Source organism: Dermacentor variabilis, chromosome 1 (genome assembly GCF_050947875.1).
Source record: "Dermacentor variabilis isolate Ectoservices chromosome 1, ASM5094787v1, whole genome shotgun sequence".
NCBI lineage: Eukaryota > Metazoa > Arthropoda > Arachnida > Ixodida > Ixodidae > Dermacentor > Dermacentor variabilis.
This window is the reverse complement of record NC_134568.1, coordinates 195185331-195209274: the sequence shown is the minus strand read 5'-3', so window position 1 is coordinate 195209274 and position 23944 is coordinate 195185331. Positions and strand designations below refer to the sequence as shown.

The window sequence follows — 23944 nt, the reverse complement described above, 5'->3', positions numbered from 1 at the left end:
GCCAGCCGCCTGCCTTTTCGAGCTGATCGAATTTATTCCTTTGGTGAACCTGAGTGCCTTGCACTTCTCTAGGCAGTGGCGAAATTTCGCCCTTACCCGTATGGTCGGTCCCTTACAGTCATCACGGACCACATGCGCTCTGCTGGCTTTCATCCCTCGAAGACCCTACCGATCGGCTAGGTCGCTGGGCGCTACGCCTACAGGAATAGTAGTACACAGTTGCTTACTAGTCCGACCGTTTACCCCAAGATGCCGACTGCTCGTACCACCACCCAGACGATCCTCCTGATGTTCCTGCGACCTATGCTTCTGCTTCTGTATTTCCGCTATGTGCTTCGCTGATTTCGCTGCCAAACAGAGCCGAGATCCAAGCGTACGCGATATTATGGAGAAACTCCCATCTAGGTCACGTAATCCTTCTCTTCGCATATTCTTACTACAGGATGGCATTTTATATCGGCGTAGCATTTACCTTAGTGGATCTGAGATGCTCCTTATTTGTCATTCCCCGACATCTTCTAACCGCTGTTCTCTCAAAGCTGTACGATCTACCAACTTTTGGTCATCTCGGGGAATCCGTACGTGCGACCGTGCCCGGCGACGATTCTTTTGGCCTGGTCGGTACTGATCTGTCCGCTGCTACGTCGCTTCTTGTGAGTTGTGTCAACGCCGGAAGAAGCCATCTGTGCTTATTGCTGATCACCAAACCCTTCTATCGCGTTGGTGTAGACCTCCTGGCGCCTTTCCCCACATCTGACTGAGGCAACAAGTGTATTTCCGGCGCGACTGATTATAAAACTCGTTTTGCGATCACCAGAGCCTTTCCAACCGATGTAGCCAACTTCCTGCTGCACGACATCATTGTTCACCACGGCGTCCTTCGTCAACTTCTTACCGATCGGGGTCACTCCTTCCGCTCTACAGTTGCGGACGACTTGCTCCGTTCCTGTACAAAACACGAACTTAGTACTGCATACCATCCGCAGACGAACGGTCTTACGGAGTGGCTTAGTCAAACATTAACGGACAAGCTCTCCATGTTTCTGATAACCATTGTGATTAGGACACTGCTCTTTCTTTTGTCACATCCGCTTACAATTCTTCACGCTACCACACTGCAGGTTACTCGCAATTTTATTACTTGCGCGGCCGAGATCCAGTATTGCATTTTAGCACAATACTGTCTACCGCTCCAGAGTGCGTGTTTCAGTATACCCGCGATGTTATTGCTCGAGCCCTAGATACACGCCAAGTTGCTCACAGTTGCCTTTGTGCTTCTCAGAACAAGCAGAGAAGCATTTGCGGCAGTCGTCACCGGGACGCTGATTATCTTTCCTGGGATCTTCGTCTGTGATCTCCTACCCGCCGCTTCGGCCTCTCGAAAAAAATGTCTCGCTACTCCGGTCCTTACCGGGTTCTCTGCAGGCGACCGACGTAGCCTACGATATCTCTCCCGTCGCACCTACTACTGTCTCCATCCAGACTTCCCATGATGTCGTTTATGTTAGCCGCCTAAAACGCTACCAGCCTTTTTCTACCTAAAAAGCAGCGCGACGGCGCTTCCACGCAGGGTGGAAATATGTTGCGCAGCTCTGCACAACGCTGAGGAAGATGAGCACGAGCTTGGGACTGAAGAATACGACGCTTAAGTGACTAGCCTGCTGTATACTGGTATTTGTCGTATTGTAAATTACTGTACGTTCTGTAAATTAAAAAAAAATTACATTAGATTGTTCGGTTTTACGTGCCAAAACCACGATCTGATAATGTGGCACGCCTTAGTGGGGGACTCCTGAAAATTTCGACCAGCTGGGGTTCTCTAACGTACGCCTAAATATACGTACGTGGGTGTTTTCGCATTCCACCACCACCTAAATGTGGCCGCCATACTGTAAATGCATTACCCGTCTTGCTTCTTCGCTCAGCAACAATATTATTCTACATCGAACCTAACGGGAAGCTTCAGCTCCTACATGGGAAAAGAGCAGTCCTTTCTTCTGACAATTACTCAACTACAATTAATGAATTATGTAGCACCTAAAAGAAACAGCGAAAACACCCGTGTGCTTAGATTTAGGTGCACGTTAAAGAACCCCAGGTGGTCAAAATTTCCGGAGTCCTCCACTACGGCGTGCCTCATAATCAGAAAGTGGTTTTGGCACGTAAAACCCCAAATATTATTATTATTATTAAAAGAAACAGCAAAAATGACATTCCAGAAAGCAAATGTTTATTTAGCTTAGACGTTTTTTATAAAAATTCTGAAAAAATGCGAAATTTCAAGAAACAATACTTGAAGTATACAACTCTGCACCTCAGCAACTAAAAACGATATCGCAATTCTGTAGTCTGCACCAAATATTTAATTTAATAAGGACAAACGTGATATATGCCACCCTGAAATACACCACCAACTCCTGAATATGGCATTTGCAAAACCTTCACAAGCATTGTAACAACTTCAAATAAGTCGTAAAGTCATACATCAAATTTGTCCCACTGAGATGCTTCACGGGATGCAGTTTAGAGAGATGCGATATCAGTTTTTGATGCTGACTAACGGATTTGTAGACTTTGTACTTCAATTATTTTTTTCAGGTTTAGCGATTTCTGACAATTTTTGTCGATGATGCCATGGCATAAATCAAAATTATTATTGCAGCAATTACTGTGAGCTAACGTTCTCAATTAAATGCAACAATTCTCATTAAGATCGTTTGAGCTGTTTTCTCATAAAAAATTTTTATGCGCTTTAAGTGCATTTGAGCAGCCAGCATCGTAGATGGGCCCGAGGTAAAGCTTCCTCCTAATGCATGACACCGGTTCTATAGGAAACCCACGAAACATAGCGCTGACTATACGGAAGCCCGCGGCCGCAGTCATCGACAAATAAGAAAAAGCACTGAACAAAGAAAACCCAACGGAAACCCTGTGGGAGCCGTTATCTCGGGCAGACATCTCATCCGGAATGCCCACGAGCTGTCTGGCAAGATGTCCAGCAAAATCGTCGATTCATTGCCAGTCGAGCAAGTAGCAGGTCGTCTTCAAGATAAGGCTGATACATAAGCGCGCTCATTTCCAAGTGCCGAGCTGAAGCAACAATCTTAGGCTGTGCAAATTTAACGCGTTTTCTTTAGTTGTGCGTCATGGCATACGTCATGGCGCGAATTTCAAATATTTAAGGTCGATACGCCCCGTGGTGGCGAAAAAGGAAACTGAACATATGCCGAGAATTCCTCGGTACGTTTTTGTAATCGTGTGCAGCCGCCTAGCGCCGCACCACCCGTGACCTGCCACCCAAACCGTCCATATAACGACCGCTCGTCGGCTATGCCGCCGACTTTGCGCCCTACGCAAACTACCCGCCGTTCGCCGCCTCCTCGCCGTCGCTCTCTGTCGCCGATGCGACCTCGCCCCGTCACTCGGGACGAGGAAAACTGATCGCCGCAGTCCTAGAGGCAAGGGCTGCGACACCGTCGAAATGTGAAAGTCCTCAACGCAGTCCCTCGAACGTTATCGAAGTGTTTGTTGATGTTCGCGCATCTGTGGTCGTGGACACAGGAGCCGCCGTATGCGTTATGGATGCTAATATTTGCCGTATGCTTCGGAAAGTCATGACTCCCCTTTCTGGACTGCCCCTCCGCACAGCCAGTGCTCAGAGTATTCACCCCTTAGTGGCTTGCACTGCTCGTGTTGTCATGATGAATTTGACGCCATCAAATTCATCAGCATTTTCTCATGCTCGCATGACCTCATCTTAGGCTGGGATTTTCTTTCGCCACAATGCCGTTGTTTACTGCGCACGCGCCGAAACAGAACTCTCGCCGTTGTCAGACTTTACGCTGGCCGACATTCCTTCCACTTCGAACCAGCTACTCGTCAAAGAGGACACCACAGTCTCCCCGAACTCGTGAACAGTTGTGTCCGTCTATTGCAGCAGCTTCTCCGACATCGTTGCACTACTTTCTCCATGCGACCGTTTTTGCACCCCAAAAGGTCTGCTGCTACCTTTTGCGACCGTAGAAATCACTGAGAGATCCAGCGCTATTTTTGTTTGCAACCCGTTCCCATGCACTGCGATGCTGCTGCGAGGGGAATGTCTTGGCATCATGGAAGCCACTGAAGCAGCGCGAATTGTGGATATGCCCGATGACACGCACTGTGCCACTGACAGTGCGCTCAGTGCTATTTCTACGTCTACTCCGGCACACTGTGATGTATTTCTTTTCTCCCATTGCTGATAACCTTACGCTGGCCCAACGTTCCAAGCTTCTATGCCTGTTAGAAGAATTTCGTTCTTTTTTCGACGCTGTGCAACCTTCCCTGCGCAGGACGTCCACTGTTTTGCATCGCATCGACACTGGCTCCCAACCGCCACTGCGGCAACGCCCATATCGCATGTCTCCCGCAGAACTTCGTGTAATTACCGAGCAAGTTGACGACATGCTTTGACGCGAAGTTATGCTACCTTCGGACAGTCCATAGGCATCACCTGTCGTCCCTGTTGTGAGAAAAGAAAGTTCCGTACGGTTGTGAGTGGACTTTCGGCGTCTCAACAATATTATTCGCAAGGACATTTACCCCCTACCGCAAAGTGACGAAGCCATTGACGGCCTACAAGGAGCCGAGTTCTTTTCTTCTCTTGATCTGCGCTCATGATATTGGCAGGTGCCCATGGCAGACGACAGTCGACAGAAGACAGCTTTTGTCACGCCCGACGGCTTGTACGAATTTAACGTCCACTGGGCGAAGCAACAGCGCCTTCGGCACCATCTTTGATCCGCTGTCTGTTCATCACGCAGTTCGCCGGGTATACCTTTCTGCCTTCATGTTCGAGAATGCTGCTGCGCATGCCCCTGACCTCGCGCTGCACTTGGCGTTATCACCGTTCATTCGCCGTGTCATGGATGTGCCGGGCGGTCAACGCTTGGTCGACCCTATCTTCCTTGCGGATAAGAGCGACAGCTTGCTCCTCGCTTGATCGGCTCTTATCACGCATGCTGCGCTGGAGAATAATAACATCACAACCCACCGCCAAATCATAGAGAAAGAAATTTCAACAAGAGCGGACACTCCCATAGAGCCCAGCGGCCGAATTGACTGTAGCACACCAAGCGGTTGTTGTTGACTCCTTCCGGTTTCGGTTTTGGGCGCGCGCGTTTTGAACACCACTTGGTACACGCCACGCCGGCTCCGCTGCTCGGCGCGGCATTCATTTTTTCTTTCTTTTCGCTTCTGCTGAGCCTCGCGTGGCCTTGGCGTGGAATCGTTTCATTATTAAGTAGAAATGATTGCGATTGACCTTTACAAGACTGCACCGAATCTGTCAGGTGCAATTTCATAAAGAAAACGAAAGACGCCTTCTGAAATGATGAAACATTTATTTTGCTCTATATAAATGCTCGTTCCGGGCTTCTGCATTCATCCAAAGTTGTGGCACCAGGTAAGCAGCAGTCGTTGCCGTACGATGCTCCACCGGATGCCATCAGCTGAAAGAAAGTAAATTACAAGCATGTATCATTTTGGCATATTGACCTAACAGGAGTTACTGCGTGTAGAGGCGAAACGTGCGTAAGTGGTGAATGAGCGGCATTACAGATAAATTCACTTTTACGTATATTTCGCAGCAAAGACTCCTCCCAAACAATGCTACAAAATTTTCAAGCAGCCCTCCTTTCCCGGGCATTATTTCCTGCACTTCAAGTGCACAAATACACGGGTGACTGCGCGTTTCCAAAGCAACTTGGCCTCAGTCGACACGATGGTACGCCAAGTACACAAAGGTGGCTACAACACAGGCTCAGCCAGACCATGTTAGACGCTCGCAGAATGCCTTCTAGTCGCACTCAAGTCAGACTCGTGGGTGCATAGCCTGTTTTCAGTCGCTCAGAATACATAAATGTCATGTTCTTGAGCTCCTCCTCGTTATCTTTTACGCGTCCTGCCGGCGCATGCAACACTCCCGTGTTATCACTCTCGGCAATCGCTCGTCGCGTTTTCGAGAAGCGTGAGTACCGAAATAAGGTATATGTTGTTGTAGGGCTATAAAATGCGTCACAAACTTGTCCGACTGAAATTCAGTACACGCAAAACCAACTCACTATGGCCGGCTTGCTTTTTTGCTAACACCTTCACAACCCCAGGCGCGGCGAGCAAGCCTCAAGATATCCTAAAGAGTTACCAAATAAATTACAATACTTTTTCGGGTCAGAGAATGCGTAACGAACTTCTACCAGTAAGATTCAGTACACGCGAAACTGCGGCACACAGCCGAGCTGCTTTTCGCTAACTGCGTCAATAAGCCGGGCGCGGCAACAGTACTTCTAAACTACCCCAAATATAACGACGTTAGTTACAATAATGTTGAGGGCCACAGAATGCGCGAAAACTTGTCTGTCTTAGGCGCTACGACGTAGTACACGCATGTACACGCGCAAATGCGTCACACGGCCGAGCCGGTTTTCGCTTACTGCGTCAATAAGCCGGGTGCGGCAAGCGTGCTCCAAAACTACCGAAATAAGTTACAGTAATGTTGGCGCTCATAGAAAGCGCCGCAAACGTCTCCCAGGACGAGGCATTAACTCAAATTAACTGCGCCAGGACGGCGGAGCTGTTTTTCGCTAACTGCGCCACTCGAACTAAGCCTAAATGTGCTTAAAATGCGCCGCACACTGTCAAACACAATTTCTCACCTTGCCGTATTCCGGTAGTGCAGTGGTGCCGTGTCGAAATGCAGACGATACGCAAGAAAAGCATAGAGAAGGCCGGGAGCCCAAAAACATGGGCTATATCCAAAACAGACGGGTCGGCGAGCACGCGAGCTTCGTACGTACGGCCAGCCTCGCTCACTCCTGCGGCTTGTCTGGCGCATGACGTATGCACGCGCGTCTGGCGTGCCGCTAGCTTGTTGCTAGGCAACGAAACAAAAAGTTGCAAAGTATAAGTTCATTTACACGCAAAACATTTCCACTTTTAGTGGGAAGGAATAAACAAAATAAAACGTTGTCTGGAAGTTTATTTCACATTCTTTTTTTTCTGATGCTCGCGTCAACTGACGGTTGTTGTTGAAACTAGGCGTGACGTGTTTCCTGTTGCCAGTTTTTGAAGAGTGTCCCCTCTTGTTGAATTTCTTTCTCTATGGCCAAATCGCCGACAGAACAAGTTCCACGGCGACATGGTTTAAGGCTATAAAAGCGTCACCGGTAGTTCCCTTCTTCGATGGGCGAGGCAACAGCAGTGTGGGGACCACATCGATCCGCTGTCTGCCCATCACGCAGGTATGTTACCTTGCCAATTCTCAGTGCATCCGTTCTGATGACCGGAGTATGTTGATATTCCCTTGGCCACGTGACAGCTACCTTGGTTTTTCTCTATATTTCTCTTTACCCTTCTTTGTTAAATGCTGCCCGCAGGCTTTTATTGCGCGGCGATGTGGAAGTTAACGTTGGTCCCAACGTTCGTTCTCAGAGCTATCCTGCCTCCCTAACCCGGTTCACAGATGTTGATAACCCGAGGTAGCGGAAAATGCTTCTGAGATCGTAAACGTCCAAAAGAAAGTGACTCTGTATATTACTGCAATAAAAATGTTTCAATCATCTGCCAACACGAGGTTTGAGACTTAGGAAGCCCGTGTATCTTCTCTGCAGTTACCTTCAACGTCTAGTGGTGCACAGACTTGTAATGACAACCCACACATTATAACTCAGCAATACAAAAACGCTATCTCAACTCTCTTGCACAAACAACAATCTAGAAAACAGGTCGCGTATTAACAACATTATTTTGCATGGCCTCAGCGAGGGCCCTAACGAGAATTATGAGGAACTTGCTTCCAACATTGCTAAGTGTTTCCAGGACACACTTAAGATCGCATGTCCGCGTATCGAAAGGTGTTATAGACTCGGCAATAATTTTAGAGGCTGGTCACGTCCAGTTGTTATTATGAAGCTCCTTGATTTTCAGGATCAGGTGCTGGTGCTGAAGTACTGTTATAAACCTCAAAACATTAGCTTTCGTGTTTCAGAAGACTTTTCGCCTCAGGTTCGCAATATTTGCAAGAAGCTCTGGAAAGTGTCCTGCTCTCGTAGGGACAGTGGCTCATCTGTCCAACTTCAATTTGACCATGTATTTATTGCCAGGGTACGATACGAATGGGATAGCACATTTATAGTCTCGTGATATTATCTGCCGGCTAAACTTAGCCTGCCGAAACACTTCCTAGGGCCAAATCTCCTTGACTTCACGGTACTGGCAATAAACTTCCCCATTTTAAGCGTTAATGCAAAAAGCCATCTCAGCAATTTCTCTAAATTTCTTTCCTTGGTCTCGTCTTACTCGCCACATATTATCGGTGTTGCTTAGACCTGGTTACATGATGGTGTGCATGATTCGGAAGTAACCCTCCCTGGCTTCAAAGTGGTTCGGGAAGACAGAAAATTCGGAAGAGAAGGCGGTGTTGCTCTATTTCTTCAGTTTCACCTGCAATTTTCTGCACCCCCTGCCCCGCCTGATGCTGAGTCTTTGTGGTGTAAAGTCTAACTTCAAGATATCTCTTTAATTATAGGAGTCGTTTACCGTCCACCTGGTTCTAATATTGAGTATTTATACAATCTACGTTAATTTTCGCATAGTTTTAATACTTATTCATCCAACGTTATCTATATCGGCGATTTTAATACTCCGGGTGTTGATTGGTCTTCTATGAAAGTGAGCAGACACGAAGTAGCTATCGGGCGGAAGTTGGTACACGTTTCATTGTGCTGTGGCCTGCACCAGATCGTTCGGGATTTGACTCAGCAAAATTCGGTCCTCGATCTTGTTTTTCTTACTACATGTCTTTTTAATGCCGGTGTGGGATGTCGTGTCTGCCGAAGGACGAATCCCAATATAAAAACGTAACGCTTCTTTATTCGACTAACGATGGCAGCGGACGGTCATACCAACGCTACGTTCGTCACAGTAGCGGAAGGTAGAAGGCCGTCTTTCTCAGCCAGGCAGCCTGTTTTTAAAGCCACCGTCGGTGACGCATACCTCGGGTGACGTGGCGGTGGCTCTATGTTTTATCGACCAAGCAGTCCAGTGTGCAGCTGTGTTATGCCGGGCCAGATGATAAGAAGACGGAGGGTGCGCAGAAGTATGCGCGGAGTGTGTCGCCACACCGGTTATGGATGCGATGTTATTTATGGAATGACTAACCACAACGCTGTGTTAATTTCAGTTCGAGGCATCGTCCCGAAATCCCGCTATATCTACGGCACATTTCCCGATTTGAACCGCGCTGATGACTTTTAATTATTTATTTATTTACATATACTGCAGCCCAATATAAGGCTATAGAAGGAGTGGGAAAATATTACATTACTATTACACATTAAAAACACACATAAACCCAAAAATATGAATGATCAAAAAAATTACCGACGATTACGTTACTTCCTAATGCGAAATTTGAGCGCAGCAAATAAGCTGTTTCACCTTTTCGATAGATTGAGGCAAAGAAATCGAGCAACACATGCATGCGCTATCACAGAATTTTTTTTTTTATATTTCCCGTACTCCTGGATCATCTCGACGGCGGCGACGGTAAGCTTCTGCTTCGGCGGCACGCACCTCTGGATTCTGACGGCGACGGCGCTGGGCCTCTGCTCTGGCAGCTCGTTTAGCAGCAGCAGCAGCAGCAGCAGCAGCAGACGGAGGACTTCCATCGGTCGTCTCGCTCATGGCTCAGAAAGAACTGGCAGATAATTTCGCAGTGGCGAACGGCAGCGGCAATTTCGGCTCGGGCGGTGCACATATACAGATCTGCCGCCACCGATCTGGCTCTCTGATTGCCACCGCACAGGGCGAACGGCAGCGGCAATTTCGGCTCGGGCGGTGCACATATACAGATCCGCCGCCACCGATCTGGCTCTCTGATTGCCACCGCACAGGGGTTGCATTGGAGGAGGAGCGAAGAAAGGAATTAAGTTCGAGCCGGCGCTTTGACAACCGGAGACTCGCAGGAAGAAGGGGGAGGGGGGCGGCGTGTACACCCAGCGGCAAACGATGGGGGCAGAAGCGCGCGCAGCAAGCGGACAACACGATAAAGGGAGGAGGGAAGAGATAGCAGCGACTGACTGATGCCGCTGACGCCGATACAGGGGGGGGGGACCCTTTCCTCCTCTTTCTGCATGGCGGCGACGGTGTTCTATGCAGTCACGTTATCTTGACTCTCTAGCGGCGTCAGCGGCATCCAGCGGTATCAGTCGGTCGCTGCTAGCGCTGGGGGGATGAAAGGGGGGCGGAGCTGGTTACGAGGCCGACGACAACGCCGACGACGACGCGAAACCCAGGAACGGACGCCAAAGAGCTGCGCTCTAAAAGAAGCGCTTTACATGTTTGAGAAGTGCTTAGCAGTGTCAGCTATTAAATCTTTTAGTAATAGTGAAAGAATGTCACCGGGTAGAAAATTCTAAAGCTCTATTGTAGATGGGGGGAAAAAACTGTACTTGAATGTGTTAGTACGGGCACAAATAGGTGTTATGTTGAAGACGTGGGATCTACGGGTAGAACTTGCGTTAGTAAATGTCATATAGTTACAATCAGAAAGAGTAGAGGTGGAGTTATTAAATTAAATTATGGGGTTTAACGTGCCAAAACCACTTTCTGATTATGAGGCACGCCGTAGTGGAGGACTCCAGAAATTTCGACCACCTGGGGTTCTTTAACGTGCACCTAAATCTAAGCACACGGGTGTTTTCGCATTTCGCCCCCATCGAAATGCGGCCGCCGCAGCCGGGATTAGAGGTGGAGTTATTAATTGCATATAAAAATTTTAAGGCTTCAATGCGATAACGTGAAAGTAATGGCTCAATATGCAAAGATTGTTGAGCCTGTGTTGCTGAGAAAGTGCGGCTGTAGTTTTGGCAAATGAAACGAATAGATTTTTGTTGAACGTTATTGACCGAGCTTATTTCGCATTATTTGAAGGGGAACCAAACGACAGATGCATATTGTAGAACAGGGCGAATTAGCGTTTTATATAATAGCAGTTTAGTATCGGGGGGGATGTTAACTAAAGTGCGGTGCAAATAACCTAATTTTTAGGGCTTTCCCGTTTATATATTCAATATGTTTAGGCCATGAAAGATCTTCGGTAAGAAGGACCACTAAGTATTTACACTGAGACACTCTTTTAAGTTGGACGCCATCCCGAGAATAAACAAAAAGGGGTTCTGTCAATTGAAAAATGACATCAGGACTCATTTGCTACAGTTGTAGTTTATTTGCCACGTTTTGCACCAGCCGCGGAAAGACATGAGGATTGAGCAAGACGGTGGTGGTCATCGATGGAGTTAATAGATTCGTATAATACGCAGTCATCTGCACTAAGTCTGATTCTAGTTGAGGTGCTATGAGGTATATTATTGTTGTATATTATAAATAATAAAGGGCCTAAAACGGATCCCTGAGGAACGCCTGACGTAACGTCGACAGGAGTTGAGTCCACTGAGTTAAAAGAAACAAATTGTGAGCGGTAACGAAGAAAACTAGCTATCCAAGAAACAAGACAGGAATTATTGAATATGGCGTGTAATTTTACCAGTAGTTTAGAATGAATCACAGAGTCAAAAGATTTAGAGAAGTCAATGAAAATGGCATCCACTTGCTTACCTATGTCTAGGTTAGAAGCGATATTATGAACAAAATCGACTAATTGCGTTGCAGTGCTACAACCACGACGGAAACCATGCTGGGCGGATGTTAGAACATAATTATAGTTAAGGAATTCGATTATATGTTTGTGAATAATGTGTTTTAACATCTTCCATGACTGGGGCGTGAGAGATATTGGTCTGTAGTTAGAAGTTGTTTATCACCTGATTTATACAAAGCCAGGACTTTCTATTTACTTGGTACTTCACCAGAGTCTAAGGATTTCTAGAAGATTACGGTTATGTACTGAGCTATCCATAGTGAGTATCTTACACGAAATGAATTGGGATACCATCTGAAACAGTACACTTTTTAGTGTCGAGATTCAAGATTAGATTTAAGACACCATCAGAACTTATTACGATATCACCTAATTTGATGGTTTGTGCATCGTAACTAAACTTTGGAACCACATGGTTATTGAGGGTGAAAACAGACTGGAAGTACGAGTTAAAAGCATTCAAAACTACGGTGGGGTCATTAGTATTAGCGTCGTTAATCTTGAAAGAGGTACTGCACGTTGCATTAGGCAAAACTGATGTCCACAACCTGCGAGGCTTTGATTTAAGTAGTAGAGAAAGCTGCACTGAAAAATAGAAATCTTTAGTATTCTTAGTACAAGTGCGAAGTTTCTCCTTGGCTTTTTCAAAAGGAACGCGAAGCGCAGGATTAGAATGCTTTGATTTACGTAGTCTACCAACACGGTGTTACAGGTGCAGAATATCCCGGCTAATCCAAGGAAGTTTATTATTTATCTTTTTTTTTTGTTTTTAATGGAACGAAGTTATTGATGCAAGATTTCACTAATGACTCAACACAATCAACGAGACTGTCAACATGGCATTCGGTACTGAGTGACAAAAAATTGGCCAAGGTTATCTGCCAGAGTATGAGTGATAGACGCATCGTCAACCTTGTTAAAATCGTGAAATGTGGAATAGCTAAAGCGTTCATGTGGGATAGCACAGTTAATGTGTAAGAGAACTGCGTTATGATCCGATATTCCGTCCAGGATATCATAGTTAAAATCCAAATGAGCAAAACTGTCACTGATAAACGCTAAGTCAAGTATGGAGTTCTGCCGCGTGTTCTTATCAACTAAATGTATCAGGTTATGGGGACAAAGAAAATGTAATGAAGTCTCTACAAATAGAGGCACTAATGGCGGAATATATAAGGTAAAGCGAGTGAATGCCTGGAAGGTTAAAGTCACCAAGAACGATTAAATTAGAACTCTCGAAGCTATGGTCGTGTATAATATGCGATACATGATCGAACAAGTCACTAGGCCTATCGGGGGGGGGGGGGCGATAAAAACCACAAATTGGTAAATTCTGCTTATGTACTAGTAACTTGCACTAAAGCGATTCTACATTGGGAGGAACTGGTAGAACTTTAAAGTTAAAACTTAACGTAAAAGTAAAGCAACATTCCGCCTTTCTTATTCTGACGGTCCTAGCGGACAGCAATGTGACCAGGCGGCAGGAATTCTGTGTAGTGAATATCTTCATGAAGCCATGCTTCTGTGAGGCATATAACATGAGAAGGACTTGAAGAAACTAGCAAAACAAATTGTGAAAATTTGTTAGTTATGCCTCTAGCATTAACATCTGTGGCAGAATGGTGACGTTGTCAACCTTTTGATGAAACATTTGGAAATCTTGCGCTAGAATCAAAACCAGGAGCTCTTACTAAACTATTTAAGGCACCGTCCCAGTTGTAACGAACGTTATCTGTAAATGAATGATGAACTCTCATTTTAATAACCGAGCCGTTATTCCGCTGCTCAACTGAAGCGTCCCATAGCTTTTTACGTACCGCACGCACTCTGGACGAAAAATCGTCGGAAAGGGGATCGAGACGCCCTAGAGGGGATCGAGACCATGACAAGTTTCTTCGAAAATCTTGTCAGTAAGTGTATCAACCTTTTCATTCCTTTAAAAACAAAGAAAAACACTGATATTCCTTGGATGGCTAGGGACCTTTTGCATTTATCACGTCGTGTGGCCAGATTACGTCGATGAAAACACTCTGGTGACTCAACAAACTCATGCATTTCCGTAGTGCTGAAAAGGAACTTTGTTCTAAAATGGTTGCTGCAAAAGAATTGTATTACAAGGTAACCTTGCCGAAAGTGATGAAGACTAATCCCCGTACATTTTGGAAAGCTATCCTACCCCCTGCGTCATCCTCGGACACGTTCATAAGTAACGATGCTGCAGTTTCTGATACGCAGACAACAGCTTCTTATTTTAACACCTACTTCCACTCTGTCGTTACGATTGATAACTCGGTAATCCCTGTTTTTGATTCTGAACCATATCCTCCAATCGACCATGTATCACTGTCTCTTGAGGGTGTACTTAACCCAATCCTAAACTTAGACACGAATAAGTCGTGTGGTCCTTACGGTATCCCGACTGCTTTTCTCGTTCGATGCTCTCTGTGGGGCAGCAGATATCTTACTATTGTCTATCTTTGTTATCTTTTATATGTTAATTTTAGAAGATATCATCCTTAGAAAATTGCTTTCAACCGCCACCATTCATCCCTCGTGGAAGCTTGCTTCGATTCTCCCCTTATTTATGTCAGGTAACGTTCAATTATTATATAAGTATAGGCCCATCTTCTTAACAACACATTCATGTAATTATTTGAACACATTATCTTTAAACATATAAGGAATTTCTTGAAGCTAACAAACTTTTGTGCATTTTCCAGTATGGTTTTAGACGTGGCTTCAGCCCTATAACCCAAATGACAGAATTCGTTCACGACATCAGCAGCTCTTCAGACATAGGTGACCAGATAGATGCTATATTTATAGACGTTGCAAAGGCCTTCGACACTGTCTCATACCCTAAACTTATGCACAAGCTGTTCGCTATCTAAAAAATGCATCCTTGGTTGGCTGGATATTGGAGTTTCTTTCCCAGCGCTCACAATATGTACGTTTCAACTCTACTAACTCAGCCTTGATGCCTATTTAATCAGTGGTTCCCCTGATTAAACATATCATCTCGCCCTACACACCTCAGTTAAAATACTCCTTTTTGCACACGATTGCGTTTTATATCATAAAATAAACCTCCAGCTGATAATGTTGTCCTTAACAATTCTTTCGCTGACTTCTGTAAGTGGTCCAAACCATGGAAAATGAACATCAACTTTTCCAAAACTGTCTCCTTGGCCTTTACACGACGCTGATGCGCTTCCTTCTTTGCCTATGCCTTTAATAATATTACTTTAAATATAGTCTTTGAATTCAATATTTAGGCATCCTACTAACACACAATTTGTCATAGTCAAAACACACATTGAAGTTACCTGTAACAAGGCCCTTAAAAGACTAGGTTACTTGCATCGTCTTGCTCCTCAAGAAACTAAACTTCTAACATATAAAACCCTCATTCGCCCCATCCTCTAATACAGCTGCGTTGTATGGAATCCATACAGACACTATGACGTCAAAAAATCGGAATCAGTGCAAAAAAAAAAGCCGCGCATATTGTTTGTAAGCGATATGGCAAGGGCTTTTCGCCGTCTAACTCTCTTCCCCTATTTGGTCTCACTCCTATTGCAGAGCTTCTCAAACTTGAATGCCTAAAACTCCGTCACATGTTAATAAATTCTCCTCGTCTCTCCTCTCTAGATACCTATTTTATTTTTTCCAAATCCTCATCTACGACGAGTCACCACGCTCTAAATATCTCAACCTTTTTGGCCGTACTGATTCCTTTAAATACAGCTTTTTCGATCAACCATTGAAGTCTGGAATTCGTTACCGGGCGAACATTCGTTCACTACCACTGAAACAATTCACGCAAGCTTATTTACAAATGTTTGTATGCTTGTTGTACATTCCACTCCTGCAATAGCCTCATTGAGGCTGCAGTATATATGTATAAATAAATAAATAAATAAATAAATAAATAAATAAATAAATAAATAAATAAATAAATAAATAAAACGTCAGGCGTTTGGACTTTGTAATGCACCCTCAACTTTTGAGCGCATATGGGTACCGTTCTGCGCAACTTGAAGTGGCGTGCATGCTTTTGCAACCTTAACGACGTGGTTGTTTTCGCTCCGTACTTCCCTAGGCACCTTCAACGCATGGAGCGTGGTTTGATGTGCTGGCAAAACGCCCATCTACGACTAAATTTAAATAAGTGCCGATTCGCAGCATGGCAGCTGACCATACTCGGTTACGTCGTCTCCAAGGAAGGAATTCTCCCAGATCCAGTAAAGATCTAGCCGAGTTCCCTAAACCTACACTCGTCAAAGACCTGCGCAGTTTTGTTGGTCTGTGTTCCTACTTTAGACGCTCCATGCGAAACTTCGCCACCATCATATCGCCCTGACGAAGTTCCTGGGAAGCAGCGGGCCCCTCACTTCGTCGTCGTCAGAGTACGACGAGGCGTTCGCAATCCTGCGCCGTTTGCTGACGTCACCTTCAGTTTTCCGTCACTACGAACCGACGGCCCTATACAGAGGTGCACAATGATGCCAGCCGTGTTGGCCTCGGCGCAGTCCTTGTGCAGCGCAAACAAGGGTTTTCTGAATACGTTCTGGCTTATGCAAGTCGCACGCTTATGAAAGCTTAAAGCAACTACACTGTGATGGAAAAAGAATGTTTGCCGATCACCTGGGCTCTTAATAAGTTCCGGCCATATTTGTATGGCGCCCATTTGACGTCGTCACGGACCACCACGCACTTTGTTGGTTGTCGTCACCGAAGGACCCGTCAGGCCGCCTCTCCCGTTAGGCGCTCCGCCTGCAGGACTACGATATTCTCGTGCTCTACTGTAGCGGCCGCGAGCACTCTGACGCCGAGGCCCTCTCGCGCTCTCCCTTGCCCGACGACAATTCCCGCTGCTCCGTATCCTAGCTCGCCGTTTCTTCCACCGACCTTCGCACCATCGCTTCCGAACGGCGCAAGAACCACTGGATCGTCTCGCTGATGAACTTGCTCTCTGATCCATCCACACAACCAACCACTCGCGCGTTACGTCGTCAAGCCCACCACTGCGCCATTCTCGATGGCCTACTCCACCGACGCAATTACACCGCCGATGGCTGCCAGTGGTTTGTAGTAGTACCCTGCGGTCTGCGTTCTGAAATATTCGTGTCACTGCACTCTGACCCACAGTGTGCTCACTCGGGAGTATTCAAAGCATACCAGCACATTCTACAGCGGTACAACTGGCGCGGGATGTACAGATGCGTTCAGAAGTTCGTTCGCTCGCGCCCTGATTGTCAACGCCGGAAATCTTAACCGCGCCTCTCACCAGCCGCTCTGCAACTGTTACTTTGCCCTACCCGACCGTTCGAGCGCGTCGGAATCGATTTGTACGGACCACTTCCCCTAAAATCTGCTGGTAACCGCTGGGCCATCGTGGCTGTTGACCACCTCACGCGATGCGCCGAAACTGCCGCTCTCCCAGCGGCTACAGCGCTCGATGTTGCCTCCTTCCTGCTTCGCTGATTCATACTGCGTCATCGTCCACCACAGGACTTACTCAGCGATCGCGCACGTGTCTTCTTGTCATAAGTCGTCGAAGCCATCCTCAAAGAGTGCCACGTTGTGCACCGCGCAACTACTACTTACAATCCGTAGACCATTTACCTCACAGAACGCTTGAACCGTACGCTTGGCGACATGCTCGCAATGTACGTAGCCTCCGACCACACAAAGTAGGACGCCATTCATCCCTTGGCAACCAATACCGCAACTCAGAGCACCACTTGCTTTTCACCGTTTTCTTATTTACGGCCGGCACCCGTCGCACACAATTGACGCAATCCTCCCGTACAAGCCGGATGCATCTCAGTGGGCACCTATTTCTGCCACAGCCAGACATGCCGAACAGTGTCGCGATCTCCTGCGGGCCTTTAGTTCAATTGACCAAGAGCGCCAGAAGTGCCTTCGCGGTGACGCCACTTCTGCGCCCACGTTCCTCCCCGAGCGCTTGTGTGGCTCTCGGTCCCTTCCAATGCACTAGGGCTCTCGTCGAAACTACTGCCCAAGTATGAAGGCCCCTACCACGTCGTCGAGCGCACATCTCCTGTCAACTGTGTGATCGAGCCCGTTGAACCGTCTTCGGACATGCGCCGTCGTGGACGAGACATTGTCAACGTCGACCGCCTCAAGACCTACTATGACCCACTCATAGTGACAAGCTGTTAGGTCGCCGGGTGACTCCCTTTTCGTTCCCGGGGGTAATTGTAGAGAAGAAGTGGGGAACGACATAGTGGGTCGTCCTCTTCAGCGCCTTTGCTCGTGAATGGCGCTCGTCCTGGGAGTCCCTACCTTGTTCTAATGGTCGGTCCCAAACGCCGGTGACTAATAAACGCGTTTACACCTGGAATAGATTTCTAGCGTGCTTATAGTACAAGCACGGTATATGTTTCTCACATCCTTTGAACAAGGTCCAATTAGCACCGAAAGCGCTTACATGCACCCTGAAGCTATTGCCAACTCTTCCTGCCATCCGTCTAGCCACTATCTACGATATCCGACTAAGCAGAGGTTTGCAAAGTGGCACCGGCGTCATTCACATTAATTGTAAACAAGGAAGCAGTTGAGGCAAGCAATGGACATATAATCACGTGATCAAACAAAGCGGCGCCCACTGTATTCCCATGAAAAGGGTTATATTTACATGCTGAGAAACTTTTCTGGGCCCGTTCTATAATGTTGGATCTATAAGTTCCATTCTAGGCAACCGACGCGTATTCGAGTTAAGGAAGACAGATTGTTGTGTATAAATTGCGGAAAGGTGTAGGAGAATTCAGCCCACCTGATAGCCTTCAAACAGAGCCCTGAGAGCGCATATCTCGCATTGCATCCCGTTTAGTCTTTGAAGAAAAGTGTAAGCTTGTATGAAATAGTAGACCGAGATCATTGCTTTCACAGACCCTAAACGCTGATATAGAATCCAAAGAATAAGAAAAAGAAATGCTTGCTGCTTTGCGAGTGAAAGTCATGACTTCTGTCTTTGCAGCATTCGAGGTGACGTTATTATCCTTGCACCATTTAAAAAAAAGAAAATAGGTCAGACGGCGGGATTCGACAGTCATCAACACTATGAATTTCTATGTAGATTTAAGTGTCGACGGTATATAGAAGGAAAGAAGACTTCTGAATAGGGTAGAAAAAAATTTCATTAATAAAAGATTTCAAAAGCAGCGGTCTTAATACTCATCCTTGAGGGACGTCACTGGTTGCCATGTACAGAGAAGACGTCTCGCCTTTAACGGTAAAATAACATGATCTCTCAAGAAGGTAAATGCGCAAGATATCAACAACTGATGAGTCAATATCAGAGTGCGTAAGCTAGACTAGAAGCCGTGAGTGGCTGATTACGTCGAGAGATATGCTGAGGTCACAGTAAATGGTCTGAACTTGCCCCCTTTCAAGTACGGTCGCGGAGATGTGTGTCATGAAACTTGCGAGATTTGTGATAGTGGAGCGGCCGGTGAGAAATCCATGCTGACTCGGAATCAATGAGTTCTTCACAGTAAAAGACTATGTTGTGAAGAGCGAACTCAGATATCTTGGACGTGGCACAGAGATGCGAAATCGGGCGATAATTCGAGACAACGGTTTTTACAGCCAGACCTAAATACAGGAGAAATACGAGCAGCTTTCCACATGTAAGGGGAAATGTCAGTATTGAAAGAGTTTAAATATATATGTCAATAATGGGGCAGAAATTACAATAATAATAATAATAATAATAATAATAATAATAATAATAATAATAATAATAATAATAATAATAATAATAATAATAATAATTATTATTATTATTATTATTATTATTATTATTATTATTATTATTATTTATGCACCACAAGAACAAATACAGAGTAAGTGGGCCTGTCGAAGCCTAAATGGCTTGTGTGACTAGGCCCGGCAGCGCCGGCAACCGAGACTAATAATAATAACAATAGTAATAATAATAATAATAATAATAATAATTATGTCGTGGTAATCGTTGAAATTTTGTTACCCGGGAAACATTCAGGGCCTGCAACTTTCTTTTTCACTACAATAATGAAGGCACAGCTTCCCGCATATTGTTACACAGCTTCCCGCATATAGAAGACTGTGCCGAGGATACACAAGTGTTTAATTTAATCAGATACCTATAATACTCGCTAAGCTAAGGAACGAGAACGTATTATTTGTACTGAGACACTGAATATTTACTTTATGCGTGTTAAAAAGATTATGCCTGATTTCAGCAGGCAACTTCTTCGAAACTTGCATAACGCCTAACAAATGTGCAGGGAACCCTATTGCAATAAACGCTGGCGGGAAGAATGCAGAAACAAGGATGCCGAATTTAGCGAGAGATGTTAGCCTGCTTGACGACCTTGGCATACTACTCCAGACGTTGGGTGAATAATGGGATGATATAAACACGCAAACACACAATGCCATTTAAGCAAAGAAAGACACAACATATACCTTCATACTGTATTCGCAGAGTCTAAGTCGGGCTTATGAAAGAGGCGCCTGCTTACAAAAACGTCCTCATTCTGCGGCGACGAGTGGGCGCGGAGGGTGGTTCCCATATGAATGTCGTGTTTGTCCGTACCGCTAGCGTTTCCTTGCGGCACATCTGCAGCTGCTACCACTGCGCACACTCGAGCACATAAGAGCTGTGGATGTTGAAATGCTTTCAGTGGTGGGCCTTTGCGGCGGAAACAAAATTAGTAACTAGGGCTTTCTTTGCAGTTGGGAGATGTAGCTTGTGTGATGAGTACTTGCGGCCGCCTGGGTAAAAAAGCTGCACGTTTAGGGCACTATTATTGCACTTTTCTGAATGTAAATTATGGGGGAATGTTTTGTTAAAAGAGTATGTCTGCCTACTAGGGGTATGGGGTCGGGGTATACAGATTTACACCTTTAAGGGTGTAAACCTTTTTACAGTGTATATGCTGTGGGCGTAGAAAGCGGACACATAAACATGGCAAATTATATCGATGAAAGAACTGGCTCGCAATTTCCCGCACGCTCAGGCTAAAAATAAAAAAAATAAAAGCTGATTACGATCGATGGTATATCTGTATATAAAGGCATTTGCTTCAACAGTATGTAACGTGAGACTGCCAGCTTTAGAATGTTAACTATAATGAGTGTGGTCCATCTAATTTTTTTATGTATTGGAGGAGTTATTGTTCCATACCTAAACAAGTACCTCCAGCAGAGATGACATGAAGTAGTCCTTGGAAATGTTTCTGTGAGGGCAGGCACCTGAGCCCTTATTCAAAGGAACTCTTACACTAAAATTGTTCGTATAGAACAAATTCCAACCACACCTGATGTTGGACAAATTATTAGCCAAGGCGGCCGTCTAATCACAAAGATCACTTCAGAACGACAAAATTTTTGAATTCGGCCCCTGACGCCTTTGGCAGCACAAGAGGTGCTTTATCACCGTGTCTATATTACCGGCTTGGACCATCCTCTGTTCCGACTGACTAGCTCTTTAGTTCTTTTTTTGTAAATTGTTACCTCACAAACGCTGACGAACCACCGTTTGCAAAATGGGTTATATAACTGTGCAAGGTATGCGAGGGGGCTCGAGATCACCAGAATTGCCTAGGCCAAGTTTGGAAGCGTTGACGAAATTGTTGCGCCTGTCTCTGTTTTTCTTTTCTTAGTGTTCGCATTCGTAATTATTTAGGTATGCACTTTTTAAGACTAACATACATCTCTAAAAACCTGAAAGTGCATTTAGGTTAGCATCATTATAATTTATCATAATATGATGGTTACCATGCGACAGTCAGTAATAGAAGCCTGAAAGCCAAGCGAACGTAACAATTTCTAATCGTGAGCATTCTTTAGCAGCAGTGTCCCGGGAAAGACGCTCAGGCATAAGCGATGGACTATTGTTTCCTAAAAGGGGTATTTGAATACATGGGTTGATTTACAGCAAAAAACAATGAGAAAAATCAGGTGAACGCATTAAGCGACGCCTGTTAATTCTGCCTAAAGATGTCCGACAGTGCCGATGGCAATACCTGCGGATGCGAACAAACTGCAGGACGGCTACTACCCGTCCTTCGAACGATGAAAGGCTCGCCCTTCCCACCGGTCTAAGCCAGCCAGAAGGAAGAGCTGTTTCGTTTAACGATGTCTCGGTACCATGTCTCGCACATGCAGGAGGCCCACAGGAGCGCTGCTTCGATTCCTGAAGTGAAATGCACGGAGCGGTCGCCCATTGCGCTGCACTGAGAATTCCTATAGGTCTGCGACTACCATGTGCACGACAGTTATTGACCCTCTCCTCCTCTAAATCTTTTCCTCGCCGTTATCCCTGTGAATCATTCTTGGTTAACTTCGCTACTTTTCATTCATCCTTGTCTCTCTCTGCTGTGAAATACCGCAGAACCTCAATGTGATTGTCGACGCACATTGATGAATTTTTTCAGGTGTACTTATAAAATTCTGTGTTAAACATTTGTCAGGAAAATTATTAAAGTATACATATATATATATATATATATATATATATATATATATATATATATATATATATATATATATATATATATATATATATATATATATATATATATATATATATATTTCACTTCTTAATCTCATCCGCCCACCTAACTTTCTACCGCCCCATGCTACGCCTCCCTCGGGTATCTCGGGTATGACCATCGGGTATCTTCCCTCCTCATTACATGCCTTGCCCATGCCCCATTTCTGTTTCTTTATTTCCACTAAGATGTCATTAACTCGCGTTTGTTCCCTCACCCAATCTGCTCTCTTCTTATAACTTAACGTTACACCCATCATTCTTCTTTCCATAGCTCGTTGCGTCGTTCTCAATTTAAGTAGAACCCTTTTCGCAAGCCTCCAGGTTTCTGCCCGGTAGGTGAGTACTGGTAAGACACAGCTAAATATAGCCGTGATTAAATGAAGCTGGTCAATGCTTCTACCTTTTGGTTGAGGATTCGCCCTGTAGGTACGGCATGTTCTTACGACACACCAACACAGAATTCTCATTTCTGAATATTACTGAATGTGCACATAACATCGCTTAGCGCACACTCGCTTGTATGTGTGCATATTTGTCTTGAACCGAATGAAGTGATTTGTTCAAGTCAGAACTCAATTGTGTCCTATTCCTTCTAATCGTAAGGGCTTCTTTTAGGGTGGAGGGCAATCTGTACTGGCAATTTCTGTCTCTGCTTCTCTCCTGCTGTTCAGCGACGTGATACTATGAGTTGAGTTCGTTACTTCAGAGTCGCGCAGGTGTGTGAGAGACGGAAGCGAAACATGCTTACGGTACTATACTTGGTCCTTCAGGGATCTTTATTTGCTGCATACATGAATATGTAAAGCGTTTTTTTTTTGCAAATTGCGATGCAAAATCTAGCTCTAAACTGCGCTGCTACTGGTTTGTAGCAAGGTCGTACCGGTGCTTGAGGTCCAGACGTCAAAATTACGCAGCCAACGAGGCAATTAACGGGTGGTGCGCAGCATTGCTCGAAAAGCCCAGTCAAACGCGCTTCTCGTTTATAGGATATCACTTTGTTTTTCTTTCAAAGCGAATAGCATTCCCCACATTGAGCAGTTCTTCCTATATAATTCGCTGAGAACACGCGAGGAGTACTCTGAAGTGTAGAGAGTTTCGATGGGGCTGAACCAGCACAGTCAAAGTAGAAAATCTGATGAGGAGGGTGGTTCCGGCGTCTGCGAGTGGTCTGCTTCTCCTTACTTAGCTTGCGGTGGCTGATCGAAAATTGCGCGGCGTGCGAAGGAAGGTTAAAAATGCCGCTAAGACGAATTCTCATTAAAGCATAGTTGGCAGTACAATGCCGTATACGTGCCGAAAAGTCTCGATAATGTTATACTCCCCTGCAATATATCTTACTATACGCAAATAAATACATTCTCCCAGGCAACTCCGAGCAGCCAGTGCCACAGCGATAGGCGGGCCACCATCTTCTATTTCTTTCGGTATGGGTAGTCTCAAGTTATTCACAAAAATTTTCACTTTTGTTCTGCATATCAATGCGTCTTTAACGCGTACACGTCAGTTTGACGCGATGAGTTTTCGCGGTTTTGTGACATCGTGTGACACATAGGCAAAGTGGGCGCCGCCCGAAAACGTTTGACCACTAGCAATTGGTCAAACGGCACCTTTATTGCTAAAGGTCAAAAAGGCGTCGAATGAGAAATTATTATTTTTCTTTTTTTGGCATAATCACGCAT

The 23944-nt window shown here is 45.4% G+C and overlaps 2 long non-coding RNA genes across 3 annotated transcripts in view; one reads left to right on the top strand and one right to left on the bottom strand.

The window, feature by feature from the left end:
• Positions 1–5361: 5361 nt before the first annotated feature.
• LOC142572638 (uncharacterized) lies at positions 5362–6852 on the bottom strand. Its single transcript, XR_012826118.1, has 2 exons — positions 6693–6852; positions 5362–5489 (listed from the first exon to the last, which is right to left on the bottom strand). It is a non-coding gene; the product is annotated as an uncharacterized LOC142572638 (long non-coding RNA).
• Positions 6853–7173: 321 nt separating this feature from the next.
• Positions 7174–23944, top strand: part of LOC142572632 (uncharacterized) — a 41390-nt gene continuing 24619 nt past the window's right edge. The window contains exon 1 of one of the 2 annotated variants that reach the window (XR_012826116.1): positions 7174–7277. This is a non-coding gene — a long non-coding RNA (uncharacterized LOC142572632). Of the gene's footprint in view, positions 7278–13536; positions 13606–23944 lie in introns of those variants that run through there. The other variant, XR_012826117.1, reaches the window with a different exon arrangement.